The 22,448-nt window shown below is 42.5% G+C and overlaps 1 protein-coding gene across 3 annotated transcripts in view; it reads left to right on the plus strand.

Moving 5' to 3' along the window:
* The window catches only part of LOC116391746 (ecto-NOX disulfide-thiol exchanger 2-like), a 156,518-nt gene that overhangs the window by 45,294 nt on the left and 88,776 nt on the right, over positions 1-22,448 (plus strand). The window lies entirely within an intron of this gene.

The raw sequence follows: 22,448 nt of genomic DNA on the forward strand, positions 1-22,448 counted from the left end.
GTGTGTGTGTGTGTGTGTGTGTGTGTGTGTGTGTGTGTGTGTGTGTGGCAAAACACACATCAGTGGCATGTAATCTGCATTTGATGCTGAATATGTTCCATGTTTAAGAGAAGAGAAAGAAATTCTGTTTCCTGCTTAATGCTCGTGAGCAGCCATTTATCACACACACACACACAATGTCAAATCACTTCAAATGTAAACACCAGTGTCTTTGTGCTGAATGAGTTCAGCCCTTTTAAACGAGTTAATTACAAGGCTTTTAAACTCTTTGACTCGTTTGTTTTGTTTCTTTATCTCAATCTAAACCGTTTAAACTTAAATATTTAAATACTTTTTGTTTTTGGCAAATTTTCTTGATTTGGAGTTTGGATGACCACCATGTTGTGTGTTATCATTAATATGATATTAAATATCTTAATGTCTGTTTGTTAGGTAGATTTGGGCTGCAACTAACAAATATTTTCATTATTGACTAACCTGTAAATTAGTTTTTATTAATCATTTTAATCAATAAAACTCAGAAAACGGCGAGAAATTCCTGAAGCATGAGGCGACGACATCAAATTACTTATTTTGTTCGACAAACAGTACAAAGGTAAAAAATATTCTATTTGCTTTGAAAAAAGACTTAAACTATCGATTATCAAAGTAGGTGCTGATTAATCTTCTCTTCAATCCACTGTTGAAGTATTTGTCTCATGGTTACAGCCTTGAGGTAGATCTCTTGGGTTCACTGGGCTCTCCTTGAGGGATGGAAGAGGACAACTCTCTAAGTGAACCGGCCATCGCCACATTGCACCTACCTGGCAATGGGACGCTCCCGGGAGACGCAGTTTTTTTCTCTTTCTTACCAGTGGTGCTAAGAGAAGCAACTGAAAGTAGCACAACACGTGCCGTGATGGATCACCAGAGGGATGTGGGAACTTACCTGTTCCAATAAACAATACATGTTCTGCTTCAGCACCAGATGATAGATCGAGCCGCTCAATCCAACTGTTACGTAGGAGTTGCGTTGCGTTATGTGGTTTTCCTCTTTTAAACATCATACGGATCTGCTTTACATATATTGACGATTTATTTGCGAGTAACCCATATTTGCTGCAGGAAGTTCTGTGACACTATTGCTGTGTAGGAGTTGACCCTCTCTGTCGAAATCTGTTCCTCTTCCACACGTTGATGTGTCGAGCATTTCCCCCACAGAGAGAATGGAGAAAGCTGAGACCGTGGTTCAGTGGTTTGGACCGGAGAACAGGGGTGTCCATAGAGATTGCCTGTCTGGAAAGCAGCCATCACTCTACTGTAATAGAGACTGAGAGCCCATTTATATGGCTCTTACTCTGGGAAGAAGGAATGGCTTGGGATACAAAATGGTACCAGAATGGATGGACAGAACGTTACCCAGAATGCATTAATAATAGAGTAGCAGTCTGTATGTTGCCTGTCAGTTATAGACTGAAATAATGTAGTTTAGTTGGACTGGTAAGTTCATTTTCCAAACCATGTTTCCGTGATAGCGTGGTCCTCTGTGGAAAGGAATTGGGAGAAGTTTGGGTAACTCAGGAATTTTCCATTTGCAAGACTCATTTCTTCGTGGTGAATTTTGTTTGGGGCATTTCTTCCCATTTTACATGAACAGACTCACTCACAGATCCCCACTGTGCAGAAGCTTTAATAGTGCAAGGGGAAAAAAACAGGCCCCCATATCTGAAATGTCGTTGGAAGGGCTGTGAAAGGTTTGGTGTTTGGGCTCAAAGGAAGCCCTGTACTTGCATGTTCACAGCCCGGAGCCTGGCTAGAGTCAGACCCCCGCTGCTGGATAAATGCAAAGGCTTCTTTTTTGAATACATAGCAATATTAGTGAGATTTCTCAGCCGCTTTCTGAGGAATGGAAGCTCAGCGTTTATGGGGGAATGATACAAAAGCAGTGTATCATTCTGACGAGGGAATAGGGTGTAGTTTTCAGTCGGGTTTCTTTTTTTAAATTCCATCTCTGTCTATTTTGGGTCATTGGAATGCCAGTTGAGGTCAACTTTACAGCTCTGTGTCGTGGCAGTGGCGAGTTGAATTGAGGAAAGCAATGATAAGTTCAACATCAACATCAGGTCCCATTCAATATGAATGTTTGCAGGGTTTGTTTTGAGAATGTATACATGTGTGATCAGCCCGTCAGGCATGCTAACCACATAGTTATTGTGAATTTATTGTAGTGATACAAAAGGGCTAAGACTGGATCATCCTGTGGTGGGCAAGAGGCTTTGTTGCATGTCATTCACCTCTCTCTATCTCTCTCTATCTCTATCTCTCACTCTCACTCACTCACCCCTTATTTCCTGTCAGCTCAACTATCCAATAAAATCCCCCAATTTCCTCTAGGACTGTAGTCCAAAAGTAACATGATTTATGAGGCAATACTTACTGGGGCTGTTACCAATACCATTGTTGAAGGATATTTCCCCCTCTTAGTTGACTTATTGGTTGATTTGATTTTTGTCGACTAAGATTCCTTCAGTTGACTTGTTTTTTTATTAAGCACGTCTCTGGTAAACACCAGATTTAAGGTGTTTCATGTTTCTGCATGATTCTTTGTGGAGGGACTCAGTTTTAGAGAAGTGTTGATTAAATCTATAAGTCGACAAAATCAAATGAGAACATAATTTCTTTGGTGGAGGACAGTCTGAGACAACAGCTTGAGCCGAGTAGGGCATTTCACAATTTCAAACATAAACTTACAACTGCTCTCTGGGGCTGGACCCAGATATTCATTCCATAACATGGCGACACGGCTTCTAAAGGACCTCAAACATATCTTTTGGCATATATCTGGACGATATATCGGCCTGGTCGTAACAATAAATCCAGCCCTATTCAAGACTGCTGAGACTAAAATAACCTGACTAAACTCTTAATCTAGTCTAGTTTCACAGTTAAATAGAAATGCGCCGTCGATGGAGTTAAGTTGCAGCATCTCCGAAACAAATGTGCCCAAGATCAGTGGCAGGAAATCCCTCTGCTTCTGGCCCTGCCTTAGTTTCTTCTCTCTCTGCCAGCAAGTCTTCTTAATCAGTGTAGGTCTATACATCTTAAACTGCTCTTTGACCTCTCTCTCTCTCTCTCTCTCTCTGTGTTTGTGCCAGCAAACTAAACTTTTTATTTTTGGCTTCCCTGCACCGCTATACATCAAGATGGTTATTTAGATGATCCGTCGTAGATGCTGGACGTCGCTCCTTGTGGTGGGCTTTAAGGACATATGCTGACTTCACATCATGGCACTGAACACAGCCATTACAGACATGGAGGTAATTGGATTCACAAATCAGCCGCGGCTCCGGGTTTGTAGTGGCACCGGGCTTTATGGGTCGTATTTCAGAGCCTGGTGGGCAGTTTGTCAGCGAGGGAGCTTGATGGTAAGGAGAAACTGGTGCAGGAGGGAGAGTCAGGGGAGCATCTGAACTCTCCTTTAGCATCAGGGACACCAGTGGGGAGGAACACACGGATAAAGAGTGGATCCGGACACATGGATGTCAAATATTATAGCATTTTGGTAAAATGGACTTTGATTTAAATTGTAATTTTCACCGTCATTAATTAACCTTGTAATTTAACCTTGTTCTCCTTCAGTTTATCTGGTTGCCTTTACGTGAAACTTGTGACTCTAAATCGCTTATTTTATCCGTATCTATTTCTTCCTGTTTTGGATGTTTCCTCCCTTTGTAGACGAATAAAATATCTCCCGAGTCATGGGGATTTTGAGGATAAATCGTGTGTGTTCATGAGGCTGGGTGGGAGGAAAAGCTCGGGGTATCTTCTGGCCATCTTCCTCTCCTGAAGCTGAAACATACTGCAGGTTCTCCGTCATGCTTCCTGTGCTTGTCCCAACAGAAGTCTGGGAGGAAGATCGATATGAAGATTAATTATTGTGTCCAAGTCGAGGGGCTGCACAAACAACCTGCAATTGTTCAGGTCTCTAGCGAGTGGCCAAATGGTTCCCTTTTTTTATGACGAGCGTCGAGCTTTAGCTTGTTAGCGTGGTCCCTGGACCGACGCTGTGCTGGGACCAGGCTCAAGGGTAACGGGCTGTGGCTCAGCTCACCACCACCAAGAGGGAAACCAGCGGTCCCACAACAGAACCTCCTGGGGATCAGGTAGTAGGTTAATGTTCTGAGGGATCTGAAGGGGAAGGGCACCCGGACTGTATTGGAGGTATACTTGTTTCTCTTGGAGCGCTTAAGAGGCCTTAAATGAAACGTTTCTTTGTGTTGATCTGCATTGCATCAGTTGTTTGAAGTCTTCACAAGTGAAAACTGCAGGCTCAGACCATTTTATACAACTATTAATACTTAAAATGGAATTGAATCTATGTTTGTACTGCAGTGGATTCTGTCGGTGTGCTCGTCTACATGAGGATTATTTGGTACGTTGTTATTTAAAATACAGCATCAATGTGTTTTTGATTTGATGGATTGAGAATGAGACGTTTAATATGTGGTGCCAGTAAGTCAGCGGCTCATGTTTGGGTCGACCTGAACCGCATGAGCAGGAGAAATGATAAACTCCACTCCCGTAGGCCACTGGAGCATTTGAATGTGTATTAAAGGTGCTGGTGTGTTGAAGTCATCAAATGAACTTGAACGGGTCACAATGAAGTGTCATCAGCAGACGTCGGGGGTGATTAGATCTCCAAACAGCCTCTGGACAGAGTGAAACCGAAGATATAAAGGTCGTCTTTATAAAGTGGCTTGCATCGCTCAACTCCATCACAAAACGATTTGCGTATAACAATCTATTTTCAAAACATATATTCATAATGTCCACAAATTGTTTAGCAGTAAGTAAAGATCTTGCATTGTGTATTTATTTGAATAATTCCTCCTTTTAATAACTCTATAGAGTGTCAACGTGAAAGAGAATATTACTGAAAATGTGCTTATTGTAGTTTAATAAGAATTTCCCAGCGATAACAGATTGACCATGACAATGAGCTCTGAACAGAAGAGGACTGAGAAAGGGAAACGGCTGCTGGCTTTTTGAGACAGAAACACAAAGTACAGGACTGATTCGGGGTCAGTGGAGCAGCTAAATATTGTGCAAGACAGCCAGTCAATAACTTGTGTCTTCTGGATTCTCTAGTCTCTCATTTCCTTCAAATCTCAATCGGACTAATTCCAGTTAATCTCGGACCAATGTTAAACCTCTTACATCTTATAAGGGAGATGATACAGTAGTACGAATCTGTTTCAAGCACTTAAACCTGTTGGATGCTCTCTTGATACAATCTGTTTTAAAGGGGAGTTTGACATGTTTGTTGCAGAGTGTCATGCTAGTCACACCCTCGTGCACAAAAACAGGAACAAAACTATGGGAGGCGCAGCAGCACTCATCATCTCAACTTGCCAGTTCAGACGATCCCATTTTCAAATCACCGTTGGAATGAAGCCGTCGGCGCCCACAACTGTGAGAGCAGCTTGTGGTCGTGCTTGTGTATGCATGTTGTTCCCACACTTGGATGCTTTATTTGTGCGTTTGTTCCGTCTATATGGAAATGTGTCCCGAACTCCACATCAGCATCGTCTGCTTCGGTCCAATGTGTATTACGATGTGCATTCAGAGCCTAAAAGTCAGAGCTATTAAGTAATAATTGTTTGAATATGTCGGGTTGCAATGAAGGATTATTTTCAGTGTGGATTAATCCACCGTTTTTTTTCCCTCACTAAACCAGTTGATCTCTACAATGTTATCAAATGGTGAAAGGTAGCGTTTACAATGTCCTGAAGGTTAGGTGACGTCTACAGATGGGTTGTTTAGTCTGACGACTGTTCAAAACACAAAGAGAGCACGAAGGACACATTTTACAGCTGTTCTGAGGAACATGCTAAGAAGCAGACAGCCGCTGAGACGGTTGTCCCAGTTCGTTACGAGCAAACATCCACCAGGCAAACTCGGGCGTTAAAGGTTTTATATCGTGTAGTAAATAATCAGCTTGGCGTTACCGTCTTGTTCTTGTCACACTCCTTCTTTCCCTCATCACATTAGCCATTGATAACGGTGTGACCTCAGTCCCCAGCCTGTCTGCTGTGATGAGTGATGGATGGAGGCCGTGAGGAGACAGGAGAGAGAGGAAGGAAAGAACAGATGAGTGGAGACGAGCCCAATCAGATCGTCCCTTAGCATGATCTATGGGGCTTCATTTGTTTGTGCTGTTTTGGTAATTAAACAGGGGAGGCCCACTCGGTGAAGTCTGGCTGTTGGCTTAGTTTCTCTCCCCTAATCTTCCCATAAGACCAGATAATTAATGGCGGGACGGCAGGCGTGTCTGCAGTGCACCGGCCTTCTGTTAATGGAAGGGGATTTGTCTTGTTTACTCAGTTTACTCCATGTTTCCTTATTCAGAGCTTGGCCAGGGTGTCATGGCCGAGGATTTGAGATCTGGCGTCTGTCCAGACGTCTAATGGCGGATGATATCATGACGGGTCCCGCAGCAGACATGGATATTCTCAGCTAGGATTTAGCGCTCATCCTAATTGTCTGACTTTTGTCGTCATTGTTTTGTTTCTGGCTTGTGTTTCTGGGATTTTGAGAATGCTGAAAGTTCAAGCATTGCAACCAAATCATCCGTCCCAGTTTACATTTGAAATACTTTACATTTTTTTCATATAAAACAGCTATTTTACTCTGCATGTTAAAGGATCTAGCTGCTGATAGTCCAATCCTTATCCTTACAGTTGTCCACAAATCCCATTAAAAGACCAAAACTACCATTGATATAGATTAATAGTATTAATAGAGTATTAATGTGTCCCTAATACTCTCAGAACCCCCTAACCAGTCAGCCCAATCGTTCGTACTGAATACACAAATCAATATAGATGGATCACAAATATTAAAAAAGGCTAAATGACGTCCACAAACAGTCGAGAGTCTTACTTTTTGGCAAACGCTACTCAAACAGGAGGATTTGATGCGGATGTAAGCTGTGATTTGGTGGGTATTTACCTCAGTGTGTGTGTGTGTGTGTGTGTGTGTGGGTGTGGGATTGACTAAAAATAAGCAACAGTGATAATCGTTGTGACTGAAAACGTCACCCAGAACAATTGTGTGGCTCATTGCCGTGTTATTTATAGATGGATGTCTATGTGAGGCTCCACAGGCAATGCTAGTTATAGAGCTGTACAAACCGTAGACCACCATATGAGCTTAGAGTTGTTCCCTCTGATCGTCGATATGAATACATTTGACACGCGTGTATATTCATTCCTAGTTCCTGAGTGTCGGGCTGGATGTGGCTTTGTCACACACAGTAGTGGGCGTGTACCTGCAGGTAAACAGAGTGGTGTGGACATGAGAGAAACACCCACGGCAGGAGTGTTCCTGTGGGCAGCTATAGCTGCTCAAATCTCCCCCGGAGCAATGTTTTGACAAAGGCTTCTGAAGAGCCGAGCTGCCGGCCTCCCGACCAGACCCTCATTAGCCAACACCGCCACCGAGAGAACTGGCGAGATGGAGATGCCACTCCAGCAGCGCTTGAGAGAAAAGGTCTTTTCTAACTGCAAATTAATTTTTGGAATGAGGGATTCGTTGGGCAAGAACGAGGCGGGGAGCGCATTTAGTGTTGTCTTGTGAAGTGGGTTTCTCTGTGTGAGTGACACGCCACACAAATTCACAATAATGGGGCTCCTCAGGAGCTGCTTAAAGGTATACAGAGAAGTGTGGGAATGGGAGCTATTCCCAATGTAGACTAGATGTTGAGGGTCGTGTTTTAATTGTCTTTGTACAAGTTTCCTGCTGCAGAAGCCTCCCATCAGGTCCTTGAGTTTTATAGTAGAGAAGCTATGTTCCTACGACAGATAGCCGGCTCTAAAGCGGTGATTGGCCAATGAATGATTTCTAAACGAGGCTTAGAGCTCTCAAGGTTACTTTACCCCAGTGATTCTTTGTGATCATATCACATTATCTTAATTAACAGATGGGATTTGCCAGTTTGTCATAATAAATGTGAATGTCTATTTCTATTCTCGTTTCTCCATTAAAACAAATATCCTGGTGAACTTATCATGCGATGTGATCAAAAGCTAAGAAGAGCAGCTAATTGGACCTTGAGAATCAGCTTTGAGCTTTGAACCTCACAGTGTGAAGATGATAAAATCATCCATAAACTCACAAAGCGTTTTAAAGGGCCACTTTTCCAATTTTCCCATCTGAGTCCTGATATTTTAATGTGGGGAGGGCATGAAAGTATGAAATAAAAATGCCCATCTGAGCTCACCTCCATTGGTTCTGGCCGTTTGATCCGGGTCAAACCACCAGCCATCTTTCCCTCTCCTAACTGTCCTGTGGTGAGCCACAGCAGTTTGCTGCCTCCTGCCGCTCGTCCTACAGTACAATTGCGAACAGAGCCCATAGTTTATAGCGACCATAAAACCACACAAAGGGTGCTGGAGCAGTAAAATTCCATAATTCAGTTTCACATTCATTTGCATTGACAATCATAACTACTCTGGAGCCCGTCCAAAACCACGCAAGCCAAGAATGAACATCTTGTTAAAGTTTAGAGGGCGTCTGCTTCCCCGCTGAAGCCCTCAGGAACATATTTCAGCTGTATATCAAATACAAATCTCTCATTTCTTTTTTTCTTCTTTTCCTACTTCAGACTTATGTGGTTGTGTGTGTGTCAGTCTAAAAATCAATCAATAAGAGTGAGCAGGTGTGTCAGCAGTTTTTAATCATCAGATGCCATTTGCATGTCTGGAGGCTCCCCTGCCTGGGAATAGAAACCGCAGCGGCCATCACTTCACATTTGAACATCTCCGTGAGTTCACAGCATATCATGCATACGGGATCAACTTTGCTTTCCAGATCTCTCTGCATCCACATCACGGAAACGAAGCGGCATCGTGGCGCTCGCTAGCATTCCTTAATCGTCCACTAGTCCACTAGGGTCTGTTGATGGTTTGCAGACCGATGGTATGGAACTGGGTCTTGTAGTACAGGCTGGATTAGGGTCCTGCTGTGGTCCTTCCACAAATAGCACATGCTGTTGGCCGGCTGCTCTGGGACTGAGTGGTTACCGGAGGGCTTCAAGGTATTTAGAGGTCTGCCCGTGTTGGTGTCGCATTTAGGCCGCTTCTATTCAATGAAAATTCTTTCTAATCGGTCTATAATTCTTCCACAAATCTCTCGTGCGTCAGTAGATTATTTTTTCTATCGCTTAAAATCCATGTGGTGTTTATTCTTTACATCCAGGTCCATTCGTTGTAGCCTGAACCTGTTTGACATCCCTGAACAAACATAACCATCTAGACTGAAGTTAACAAATACAAATATTGGATTCACTAGATTGTTTCTTCCCCAAATATAATATGCAGTTATGATATATAATGGTGGATAGTCATGACAGGTTGTGACACAGTCTCAGTATTATAGCAAAGATTTATCTACAGCGTTGGTACACTAGAAGTAAGATGTTGATGTTATTTGTTCGCTAGTTTAAATGAGAACTTCTACATTTGGTGCTTTCCCAAGATTTCTCTCTGACTGATGGCTTTTTTTCTTTTTCTGGTTGTTCATTTTCTAAAATGATCCCTTTTAAAACATAGCCAGAAGGGAAAAGTCTGAGGAAATGGGGGTAAAGGAGAAATGTGTAACAGTTTTACATCAAGACTGTAGAAAGGAACTAAGACCTGTCCAGTAAATTACAGAGCTGTTGGTTCCTTTTGGCTTGGGCGAGCTTCGAGCTCATGGTGTGAGCGTTGGTTACTGGAGCGAAAGTGGAAGATGAGGCAACGCTCTAACAAAAAAAAAACCCGCTCTTCCCTCCATCCCAAATCTTCCCGTTGGTGCCTGATTGAACGCATTGTTTCATTCCTCCCACAAACTACACGATGGAGCATCGTCATCGCTGCCAGATACCAGAATGCCTCTTTGTTTGTTGTTCTGTTTTGTGTAGTTTGTGAATTACATGAAGGACATTTTCTGAGGAGGAGTACAGGGTATACAGGGTGGCGACAACCGCTTCTCCTGTTCGACAAGTGGTCTATTGATTGAGAAAGAAGATTGGAATTGATTGAGACCGAAATCACTGAATCACTCCAGTTTAAATAGGCCTACTCTCCTGTCAATGGTGATGAATTATTATTCTGTGGCAACCCAGCACGTTTATATTTGCTCTAATCAGAGTCGTTACATTTTGGAATACAGTTTTTGAAATTCCTTGTGCACAATTGCGAGAGGGTGCACACTTAACTAGTGATGCGCAATCAAACGTGTAGCTGATCTTCTGGTGGCGGGCTTACAGACGGAGGCTTGAGAAACGGCTGCCATCTAAAACACTTTGCTTCCACTTTGCCACAGTTCCTCAGCGTTATTTCTTCACCGTCCCATTGGAGTTCCTTTCTTTAATCCATTTAAAATCGAACAAAACTGGAGACGGAATCGTTCAGCGCAGTGGCTGTAGATAAAACATCAGAAATCTAATCCAGCCAGCGCTGCACTGTTCGCTTCAGATACTGGGAACAGGAAGCTTGCTGCCACCATTCGCCGCGATGCATTACATGTCTTAATGGATATATGCTTTCGAGTGGAAGTGGGACTCTTTATTCATTACGTTGGTTGGATGGCCTCTGCCGAGCTCGGTCGCCTCCTCTCTAGCGGGATAAGTGTGATCTATGAACTGGCTAATTGTCTTTGTCCTGATCGCTTCCGTGACTGAGGGCCATTAAGTGTCTAGAAAGGTCATTTCCTGTCCCATTTCTGCTGTACCCGTCAGGGGAGAGAGAGAGAAATACTCGATGATGCTATTGCAACATTATTGTTTGGTTTATTTGTCAAGTTATTGAAGCTCGTCCCCCCCGAGAGAGGTCATGGGATGTGGAGGCAGCTGGGAATGTGTGTACGTTATTTCCAAAGAGGCCAGCAGATGGTTAACGGAGGACGGTTTCTGCACTGGGTCAGAATTTAGCCTATTTGGAAGTGAAATTTTGGGAACAGGAGCAGGGACTCGTACTGCATCACCCATAGCTGCTGTCAGAACAATCTGAGGTTGACTCGAACAGACGATACGGATCCAGAGTGGATACTTTATTGTTCACCCTCCAGTTGAGAGCATATGAGATGTCTGTGAACTCGGTGTAAGTGAATCCAAGTAGCCTGCTCTTCAAGTAGCAGCTTCTTTTTCCTCCCTCAAGGCTGGTACTCTTGTATCCATTAGGGGTAGACGTAAGTGACAAGGAAATATAGGATTTTGCCATTTGACAAACTGCAAGGAAGCAGAGGTTGTTAAAACACAAGCAAACCTCGAGCTCAGTTTACTTCCAGTTTTTTTTTTTTTTTTGAAAAACTACCTAAGATTTATATTACAAAAGGGAGTTTTGGCTCCTACACAGAGACACCTAAGTGACAAAAATGTGATCTATTCTGGTGCTTGTTGGCGCGGGAGCTGAGCGGGACGAGGAAAGATTTGACAAAGTAACGCTGTGATCGAACATCAGAGGGGAGACGGGAAGACGTCTGCTGAGTTACTCAGTATTTGTTATTAATAGTATTATGTGCAATCACGTACGAATATGCAACTCTCTCTGCACACACAGGGCTCCAACTATTAGTTTTTATTTTGTTTCTTTTTTCATTTTAGTTTCATATTTTGTCGTGTCAGAAAATATTGAAAATTGCCCATCAGTTTCTTAGAGCCTAAGGTGACATCTTCAGACAGCTTGTTTTGTCTGTGGCATTTAGTTTTTATAAATTCTACTTTTCTTCAATACACCTTCCCGACAAATATGAGAAATATAATATTCACTCTTCTGAGAGTGCTGCCCTCCGTTTCCATCACCCCTCTCTACTTCCATCACAATTAGTTTTGCGGTCTTTGAGACGCTTTGTAAAGTTCACAGCCTGTCATGCTGTTCCTCCTGCATTGCTTCGTGTACAATGACACAGCAAAAAAAAAAATAAGTTCAGTGATTGGATTGACGTCTTCTCGACTGACGACTAGAATCGTCAACTTTTAGGAGACAGCCCGACCAATAATGAGAAGTTGTATTTGTGTATTATGGATGTTGTCTGAAGCTTAATATTATTCTGTCCAGCTGACAGGATGCCTCTCCTCCAGTTATACTCCACTACAGTTGGCTGGACCAATAACTCAACAATAATCCCAAACATGTAGACATCGTCTCCATTTAAAAGAGTATTGTCAACGCACAAAAGCCGTTTGGCGTATTTGGACATTTATCCCATTCCTACAGATCAGCCAACGCTCTCATTTTGAAACATTGTGATGCGGATGGTGTGTACATCTTCCGTATCTTCCTTCTCTGTGTGCCGTTGCCGTCTGTTCAGCGTTTGATGCATTACTGTTCTTGCTGCAGTGGCATACTTTGCTTTTGAAGCCTGCTCTGGGGGTCACATTAAAATGATGATTCACTTTGCCCTTTGTCACGTCGTTTCTCTCTTTAAATGAGTCAGAGCTCAGCTTTAGCATGCATCAGTACAAACCCAAGGCATTTGAATAAATCAAATAAATCATCGTGTTCCTAAGTGGCTTTACTTGACTTGAGTGCAACCTGTTGTGACCCCCCCTTCAACTGCTCCCAGCCTCCCCGAAGTAAAACAAAGATGTTGCGTCGTGCTCTCCTGGCCCCTCTTTGGCTATTTGCTTTATTTATGCCGGAAATTTCAGTGTGGCAGCTTTTGGAATAGATTCTTCCTGACTTGTTCCCCGGTCATTACAGAATGAAGTTTATCTTGCCTCACTGACTAATTCCTTCTGGCAAACCCCCCCCTTCCCCCAAAAAAAAAAAAACGACCACAAATACATTCCCTCCCATTTTCCAGTGACAAAACAACAAGGGACAAGACTGACGCACAATGAGTGCTGACATTTTCTGCCACCGGGTCCATTAGCACTCTCATGTGTGACTAACCATTGTTTATTTGCACTCGCAGCTCCAAATGTTCACATGTCTGTACTTCAGTGACGGCAAAAAGAGGACAAAAGACACACAATATGCAAATCCTCATCTAGATTTTAAATGTGGTCGCGTACATGTTTTCGTGTTTTGTCATTGGAAAGTCAAGACTGTGTTCTTTTTGTGTTGATTCTGAAGCAGTATTGCCAAATGCAGAGACAGAAACATTTATTTCATTCTCTTAGATATTAAAGGGATATTCCATTGAGTTTACGCATCATTATTAATTATTTCGACTTGAGTTTAAGAGTCAAGGTTTTTTTTGCAGAATGTCCGTTTTACAAAAGTCTTTCAAGATTGTTTTTCTTTACATTTTGTAGTAAAATGCATCAATCTGGTTTCCTTTGAGAGCAGAATTAAGAGGCTGGATATGAAGAACGTTGTGCTCTAGTAAACAGACCAACACATACATGACCGCCCACCTTCAAGCAGACATTCAGATTGAGTTTTCACAAAACTGTGGAGAAGTAGGAGTTGTAACTCCTGGGAGCAAGAAAAGGGTGCCTTTGCACTTTGTGTACTAATCAGCGGGTTGTATCACGGCAGCATATGTGTCCCTGTTGACGGTGTAGATCGTGATCAACATCAGACTTCAGCTTCCTGGACCAGAATTCAGAGCTCTCACTTGCGGAGAATGACAAGTAGCCATCTGGTAATTCTTCTCCTCAGACCTGTACGGGTGCTACATACCGAAATAGCATCAAAGGCAAAGAGTTGTGTTGTGAAAATCGGCTGTTGCATCTCGAGCGCTGAGATCTCACTCGTATCGTCACTCAGGGCGTCTGATTCTCATCTCGGAGAGGAAGACAAACAATACAAACAGCTAAGGAGCAATTTTTACAAGTATTAATTGTCACACAAGGGAATAAGGCTTCTTATCTGCTCTCCTTGAAACTAAGCACAGCCTCTGGGATGTTCTGAAGTATACTGACAAGGTGTGGCCTTTCTCTTCAAAACCACAATAAAACGAGCTTTGCAAAGGAATCTGCAAAGTGGTGACACAGACGGAAAAGCTCTGAATTTATTTTGCCAAATGATGCAATTGCAGCTAAAATTTGACACTGGCTGCAGGACTCAGTCTTCCATGTTATCGTCTTTTTTTTTTGAACAGAGACTTGTTCCCCATTTAACAAATTAAAGACACCAAACTGAATGCTCTTAGAGAAGTTTAATGACTAAAATACAGACTAATTACCACAGCTTAATAGAAATGTATGTGCACCTTGGGTTATGATAGTCTCAAATCCAATATTGAAAGAGACATAACCTTAAAAAAGAAACACTCGTTAAAAAATATGGCACTACAGTGACACTGAATATACTTGTCTTATCTTGTCTGAAAACAGATAATTGTTCTTGTTTGACTTTTTCGATTAGTTTTGTGGAGTGTAACACTTTTTAACAATTCAGAAAATGAAGTACGCAAATACTTAATCCAAGAAGTAAACTATCATTTAAGAATAAATACTGACCGTTTGTGTTTTGTATCTCTTTCTCATTAGTTATTTTGTCCTTTCTCTTAGCGTGTGAATATTAACTCGTCTAGATATTGGTTATGTCCTGTAGCATGCGACGGCTCACAAAGCAGCAGCTCTACATGTGGAAACAAAGCTGGACTGTCGATGTCAAAGACGAGTGCAGGATCTTGCTGCTTTTAGAAGCCCGTGTTGGTGATGGCAGCTGCTCATCATAAATCTCTTACGTCCTCCGCACTCCGTTCCCTCACAAGGATGAAATATAGGTGGTCTGAGGCAAATCATAGAGCAGTTGTGAGTTCACAACAGGCTGCAAAGTAGGCAAAAAAAGAAAATGAAATGTGGATGGCAGCTAAACACTGGAGTGAAGAGAATGATTATAAGAAGCATACGTTTGAGAAGACAGATGAAAGTGAACAAGAGATGGCGTCAAATGAAGCTTGAGGGGTTTTTTTGGGACTTTTTAGACGGTGACAAAAGATGGCGGTGACACATTCCGAAGCCCTAAAAGAACAGTCGGTCCCCCGCTTCGACCTAATCCCGTTTTAATTAGGAGGAATGACTTGCACCTTGAGCAGCGCCCTCGTGTGCTTCAAATAGCATCTGTCACAGGACCGAGAGGTCCGGTGAGCATCGGCTCAGCTGCTTATTGTAAATCAGCAGCTGGTCATCCAAAGAGTGCACACCACGAGCGACATCAAAGAGACGCAACTCTGCACTGCAGCGGTGTGAGCCACGTTCAAGTCTCGCGCACTAAAGTTTTAAAGCGAGTAACCCTGATGGGCCTGACTCAGCAAAGAGAGGACAAACGGTACAGTCGGTTATCGATGTCTTGAGTGTGTGTGTGTGCTTTTAGAGATGACCATTCACAGCCGCACACACACATACAGACTCTCCCAGCCTGCCGTTGTTGATGTGCACCGGAGCCAGTGAGCCTCTCATTAGCCATCGACATCGGCTGGATGTTTTTCTAACAGACTGTAAATAGCTTCAGCAGCTCTGTAAGGGAAGAGGGAGCACTCCCAATGTGATTAGCATAAGAGCGCTCCGTGCCAATTGTAACGCATGCCATCCTGTAATAACGATACGCCGATTGCCCACGTAGCCAAGATGTCCTGTTGTACCGCAGCCTAATTGTTGATATGTCGAGCTGACCATACACTGCATGCATTACAGTATCCTGTCTTTCAAAGGAGAGGCCAGATGGTCGGAGCTTTAGACCCTCTGGGGCCTCAAGGACAAGTAGAAAAGAACGGTTCTCCTGGGAGGACCCTACATTTTCACTTTGTTGCCTCGTACCACGAGCGCCTCTAAGGCTTATTAGTCCAGCGTTAAGCATCGCTGTCAGAAGACACCGCGCATGCACGTGTAAGCTAACATGACCTTATCAACCGCAGTGTTGTCACACTCGCTCACTCACTGCATCGCAGAAAGGGCACAGGCCTTTAACAGTAGAACGCGGTTTAGTCTGTAAATGAAAGATTCTTAGTGAGTTTAATGGAATAGAGATGAGTGGATGGGAGATTTAAATAAATTAACCTTCAGTGAATTCCTCCGGGCTTGGAGCAATGACAGAGGGGGTCTGAGGAGGATGTCACTCATATGAATAGTCATGAAATGACAGCACAGCAGAAGTGAACACTGAATATATTGTCAAACTCAAATGTTCCAAAGAGCGGAAAACAAAAATCCTTTTCTCTCCCTTCACATTAATAACCCTTTGCATTTAGTGTTCGCTGTGGGTTCCAGCTGTGGGGGCAACTTCGTTAATGCACAATGAGATGTTCCAACATTAGCATTGTTTCAAAATGTCATCACAACATCAGGGAATAGATTAACCTTTACCAAGCTCCCAACTGTAAGACCTTAATTCTTTCTACGTAGTCATCCAGATATTAACCCTGATTGGTGCCTCTGACATTTACTTAAGGTGCTAAATGATGAATATTCTGGAGAGTCTCTCTTCTGTATTTACTGGGATGAGTTGGCTCGCTGCAATAGTGGATGCATTGGGACATTTGCTTTATATTTAATATTTTGAAATTGCCATTTGTTTGTGAGTTAAAAGGGTTTATTTTGTCTTGTATGTTTTCTTCTCTTTGCCACTTAATTACTTCCCAGGACTGGTGATACAGCCTACAGTCTACTTTGGGAAATGTCAGGGAAACTCATTTGTTTAGAAATGAATATAAGGATTTGTTGGTGATAAATAATCATCACTGCAGTTTTTCTGCTCTTTATTTTCCTGTGCTATTTTTCTGCCAGTAGTTTAGATTTATTTTACTAACATCCCCAAACTATGAAAGTGAGAACCGTTCTATAGGAGTTAAAACCAAGCCGCAACAAACCTCTCTGTAGGTCGATCCATCTGTCGGTTGGTCTACAATAATGCCCCCCGCCCTTTGGGAGTGTGTTTGTGTTCATGTCAATTGACAAAAACGGTGGCCAAAGTCATTAACAATTTGCTGTAGACACTCTTGTGGGAGGCATAGTTCCTGTTTGTATGGTGTGGGTTAGCCACGCCCCTAGACGTAAGCCACGCCCCTTTGCATCACTAATTAACCTTTTCTTGAAGACAATTGTGGGGGGTGTGTGGATGCATGCATGGGCGTAAGTGGTCACAGCTATTGGAAATTTGCGCTCGTCGTTAATTTTTTTTTCAGATTTATAGTGCATATTTACTGCGCATGCACACTGTCTTATATTTAATATTTTGATATATATATATATATATATATATATATATCAAAGTTTACGACTGCATCTTGTACCACCTCCCATGGGCAGAGGTCAGCGTGGGTAACTGTGTCACTTCGGCCACGATGTTCGCTATAATCCGTTCGGGTTTCCCGATATATTGCTTGGCAAATACATTATTGTCTGATAAGAAACTTGGAACTAAGTTCACAGTTTGAGTTCCTGCCTCTCAGCCTCTCCCATCTGTCTCCTTTTTTTCTGGTCTCTGTGTCGCCACCTGTTTGCCGACAGTAGAGCAGAAACACGGCTCGAACACGAGCGCGAGACACAAAGCAGGACGCTCTCAGTCATTCATTTCCTTTGTTGAAATGAGCAAAGCCTCTGGGATAGTGCAGCTGTCCAGAAAATGGCCCCCTGCCCTCCGCTTGTATGAGCCGCCTGTTGTTTTAACTGCCACCCCCCTTTTTGTCTTTGCTATAAATACACAGGAAGTGAAAAGCTTGGCAAATAGCCTCATGAGAATACCACAACTGCCTGGCATGCTTTGCCATCCACCGCTAAGCCACATCTGTCAGACACCTTGTTTGTACATCTGCTCAGGGCACTCATGACTTAAGTCAGAGACCTTATTTAGGAGCTAGTGCTCATGGTCCGCGTCCTGTTGTTCTGATGGACCAGGCTATGAATAGAGCATCATCTCATTGTGTCGTGGGGACTGATCTTCAGCGAGACTTAACGGAGGTCTTGTGACTTTCATCGGTAGCCTTTCAGGTGACGAAAGGCCTGTGACTGAGACCCAGAGTCATCGGAATGCGTTATGATTTTGAATGTTATCCGACTTGTGACCTGCATGTCTAATGTAATGGTGACGGACAATGTGACCTCTCTGGATTCCTTTTTTTTAATCCGTTATTCAAAGACTCAATGCCCTTTCCACTCCAGCCGCATGTCGTCCACGTGGTCTGCATTCTGACTTAAATGTTACAAAAAGCGAGGCAACATCCTGAATATCTTTTGGACTTGTGGTTGGACAAAACAAGCCATTTAAAGAAGTCACTTTGGACTTTTGAGAAATCGGGACGGCCATCAGTTGTGCTCACAATGTGGGCAGAAAGAGTGCTCCACCAATTATTTAAAAAAGAACATTGTACTTGATTATATCCTCACAAAGAAGGCTGCACAGTGGTGCCATTCAGATGAAATTCATTTTCTATTCCCAGTAGATTGACTGCCGACAGTTACTCTGTTGATCAGTCACGTTGGTTGTTGGTCTGAAGGAAATAAAACAGTTTTGTAATGAGGCGGCTCTGAGAATCCCTGCTCCCAGTTAAATCTGAGTAAATCATGAAGACATGTTTTCCTTTTTATAGCATTAATCCAGTCATGTCGATCCAGCTGTGAGCTCACGACCTCGTAAAGAAGAGAAGTAGTGCAATTAAATATATGATGAAATTGCTCCACTTTGAATATTTAACAACTTGGTTTGGCTGCTGATTAAGACACGGCTCTGTGATTATTTTAAAACCGATATTTTTAAAGACAGAGCGGATACATACATACATACTGTAGCTTGGAGAACATTCCGTCGTACTTTACACAATACTTCGTCCCAGTGAGTGTTGTTTTTGCTATTTAGCATTAAAACATTGATCCTACACACACGGTCTTCAGATTCTGTCCTGATAAGTGAATGCAGCAAAGCACTTTGCCTGCTTGAATGTAGAAGTCAGTGGAGCTGGGAGGTTTGTTGTGGTTTAGTAATGAGCTGAAATAGTCGGAGAAAGACATTTGGAGATATGTTAATGTTGTGTGCCACCATCTGGCCCTTCGCCTTGTTCAGATGAATGAACGTTCAGTATTCTACACGGCCTCTGTGCTCACTTCCTCTGTGTTTCTCAGTGCTATCTTAGATTAATAGCCCCCCCTCAGCACTTACCTGCAACATTTCTTAATGCTCTGCATTATTCATACTGTACTGCTGATGGGAGTTAGATTAAGGACTACAGGAGAATTCTACAAACATGCCACCAGGAGAATCATTGCGACGGTTAATGATGTGATCTGTACAGAAAGATCACAGGTTTGATCCCCACAGATACCAGCGTGCTTTGAAATCATCATTATAAAGGAAATGATGAAGTCGGCCTTTATGTAATTGCTCTCAAACCTCTCGTATTTCATGACTCTGTGTGTTGCAGGAAACCTGAGTACCTCCATGAGCAGGAATGGGTGTGTCTGTTCCCAGCCGTATATATTTGAGATGTGCTTTGCATCAACATGTGCTTTGTATCGGACCCTTTTTAGTAAACACAAACCAAAAAGTAGTGGGTTTTGGGGGTTTTCAGTCACTTCCACTGCAAAGTAATCTTTTTATAGCAGTTTATAGAATCAACTGCAACTAACGTTTGATTTCATATCGATAATCTGCTGTTTTATGCTTAAATTTTTTGTTTTAGGCAGTTAAATGCTTTCTAAATGACCCACTGAGTTTCATTGCATATTCTAATGGTCCTGCCTTTAACTGGCCCACTATACCATTAATGGGGCATGTGGTTGATGCATCCGTGATGTGAGATCAAGTCACTTTTCATTTCTTGTATCTCAGCATGGAGCGCAAAGTTTGTCTGTTTGTTCGACATGTTTTTAATTTCCTTCATTTGCTCTGCAGCCCTTCTGCCCCCCCCGGTAGGGCTCTCTGGCCAGATGTTGACACTTAAACACATCGTCCATCAGCCTACAGACAAAGGAGTAGCACCGCAGAAAGGACGTTCTTAATATTTGTGCTCACACTGAGGCTGTGTCGCTCAACTTTACCTTTTTTAAATCAACATGTGTTTCTTTTGTGGGCCATAACTCTCCGATAACTGGTTCTGAACACCAGGAAAGTGATCCAAGATCAAATAAAATTACGACACACAGCCAAAAGCTGTTTTCATTGAGGCAGAATCTATAAAAATGCTTTTCTTCAATTCTGCCTCAGAGCTTCGCTGAAGCAACGCTGTCACTCGAGAGCGAGATAAAGTGCCGAGATGCACGCAAAACGTACCGGATGTCAGTCAGTCAGTCAGTCAGTCAGCAGCTCTGCATCGGTTCTAAATCACACATTTGAGTGCAAAACATTTCCTCCATTCCTGATTCATCCTCAGTCACTTCTTACACCACACTTGGAGTCCATTTAGGAGAAGGTTGTGAAATCTTTGGACAAACCCGACCGGCACTTTGAGCAAAAAGAAGCTTCTCTCCTTGATCCCGCTGTAGAATGACACAGTAACTGCTGTAGCTGTGTGGTGTTTCCCTCTTTCCACGGTTTCTCTTAGCCTTTTTGTTGCCATCGACTGAAGAGCTGTCTCTCGTAAACTGTTTGTTGTTGACGGAGTTAACATTGGCAGAGCAATGGATATATTTCACTCTCGACACCATTGCCGTTCGTCGTTAACAAAGCGTGACGGATGGATGCCAAGTAGAGATCGACGTACTGCGTGTGTGTGTGTGAGCTCAGTCAGAAGATCTATTTAGACTGACTGCAGCAAATACACAGTCACCTACATGGAACAGAAGAGTGAGTTTGTACCAACATCTGTATTTGAATTAGAGCTCCTTCATAGTTCCATAAGATTCTGTCACAGAGTAGTCTGAAATATTGGAGAGATGTTATCATTTTCAAAGCCATGAAAATGCTTAATTGAAGTATTCTCCGAAGCGTGATGTAAGAGTTTTCATTTCGTGAAGGAGATTTTATTAAACAAAGACCGCAATTACAACCCTTTATCATTCTGTTGACACTTGGAGCGCTGTCTGGAGTTGATAATACCCGATGAGGGTCCTCACATTAATCTGGGGCTCCTGATCTGTTGTGCAACAGAGGGGGGGAAAAAACAACCAATCCACGCAACAAAGAAGCATCATGAATGTTTCATGACTGTAGACCGAGTCTCCCCAGCACCCTTCTCTGAATTATAAACAAATACACAACTCTTAAAGAGCGGGAACTAGCTGATGCATCAAGTTAACTTCTTTATCATTTATTCGGACTCGGGAGCAAACTCGACATTGTTTTTGTTTTCATTACTTATGGATGTAAGTGCTGTTTTTGTCTTGTATTCGTGATACGACTGATGATTCTGTTATTGCGAAATAGCAGTGTGCAAAATCCAAACGCTAAAGAAAACCTCGCCTTCCTCCACTATGCTGACTGATGGATTGGCCTCATTATACAGCACATCTGAGCCTTTACGTCTACATGCTGTTCAACTTACAATGAGATGCTGTTTTTGTGGTGTGCTGACTTGGTGTTGGGTATTCTTAACGGCATTATTTCAATACTGGTGATGATTTTATCCCTTTTTAACTGTGACTCTGATTGAAAGAGAAGGAAGCGCTGCATGTGTCGGTGTGTCTGCGCACACACAAAATATTGATTCAGGGTTCAGCCAACTAGTGCACCATTGTGCCTCGTCTGTGTCTGGGATCAGGTCAAAAGTATTCTGGTGCAGAAATTGCGGAATAACAAAAATATCATGTCATTAAATTGATTCTTAATATCAACAAGTTCCTGGTATCTAGTCTCAAAAGATTCTTTAAAAATGTGCATTCAAAGCCAGACTTTTACTTGTATGAAGGCTGCGACAAATGATTGTTTTCTTTGTGGAATAATCTCACAAATTGTTCGATGCATTTGAGGTTTAAAACATCAGAAAATAGTGACGAATGGCCATTGTCCTTTCCAAAAGCCTAAGATAACGTCTACGGATGTATTCTTTTCTCTCACTTAAGGTCCAAAAGTAACAGATTTTGATTCGGCCATCATTTAATACAAGGACATATGTTGCAGATTCTCACATTCCAAAAGCTGGAACAATCAATTTTTCTGAATTTTTGCCTAAATGATTAATCGATTATCACAGTGGTATATCAATTTGGAGTAATCAATGAATCGACTAGTTGTTTCTTCTCTATTTTGTATTCACGTGTAATTCCTTACAGATCGATTTTAACTGAGAAAACAATCTCCTCGCATGATTTTCAGCAAATGTAAGTGTTATAGAATTTAATATTGTGTTGAATCCTGACCATTACTTTTATGGTTTCACCAGTGCAGCTGTCATAAGCACCATTGACCTAACGGTGTTTTATGAGGTCCTCAGTGGCTTGTGTCTGAATGAACCTCCACAGGGTTCGGAAATGAAACGCACAGCAGCGCTGGAACCTCATGTCGCTTCCTCTTCTTTTTTCACGTTGCACAGTGTTTCTCTCCCCCCCACCCCCCTTTTTTTTTTTTTTTTGGTCAGCTGCCATCTCTTCATTTGCTATAATGTGG

Source organism: Anarrhichthys ocellatus, unplaced genomic scaffold (genome assembly GCF_004355925.1).
Source record: "Anarrhichthys ocellatus isolate YVR2014 unplaced genomic scaffold, GSC_Weel_1.0 scaffold27, whole genome shotgun sequence".
In the NCBI taxonomy this organism is placed as follows: Eukaryota; Metazoa; Chordata; class Actinopteri; order Perciformes; family Anarhichadidae; genus Anarrhichthys; species Anarrhichthys ocellatus.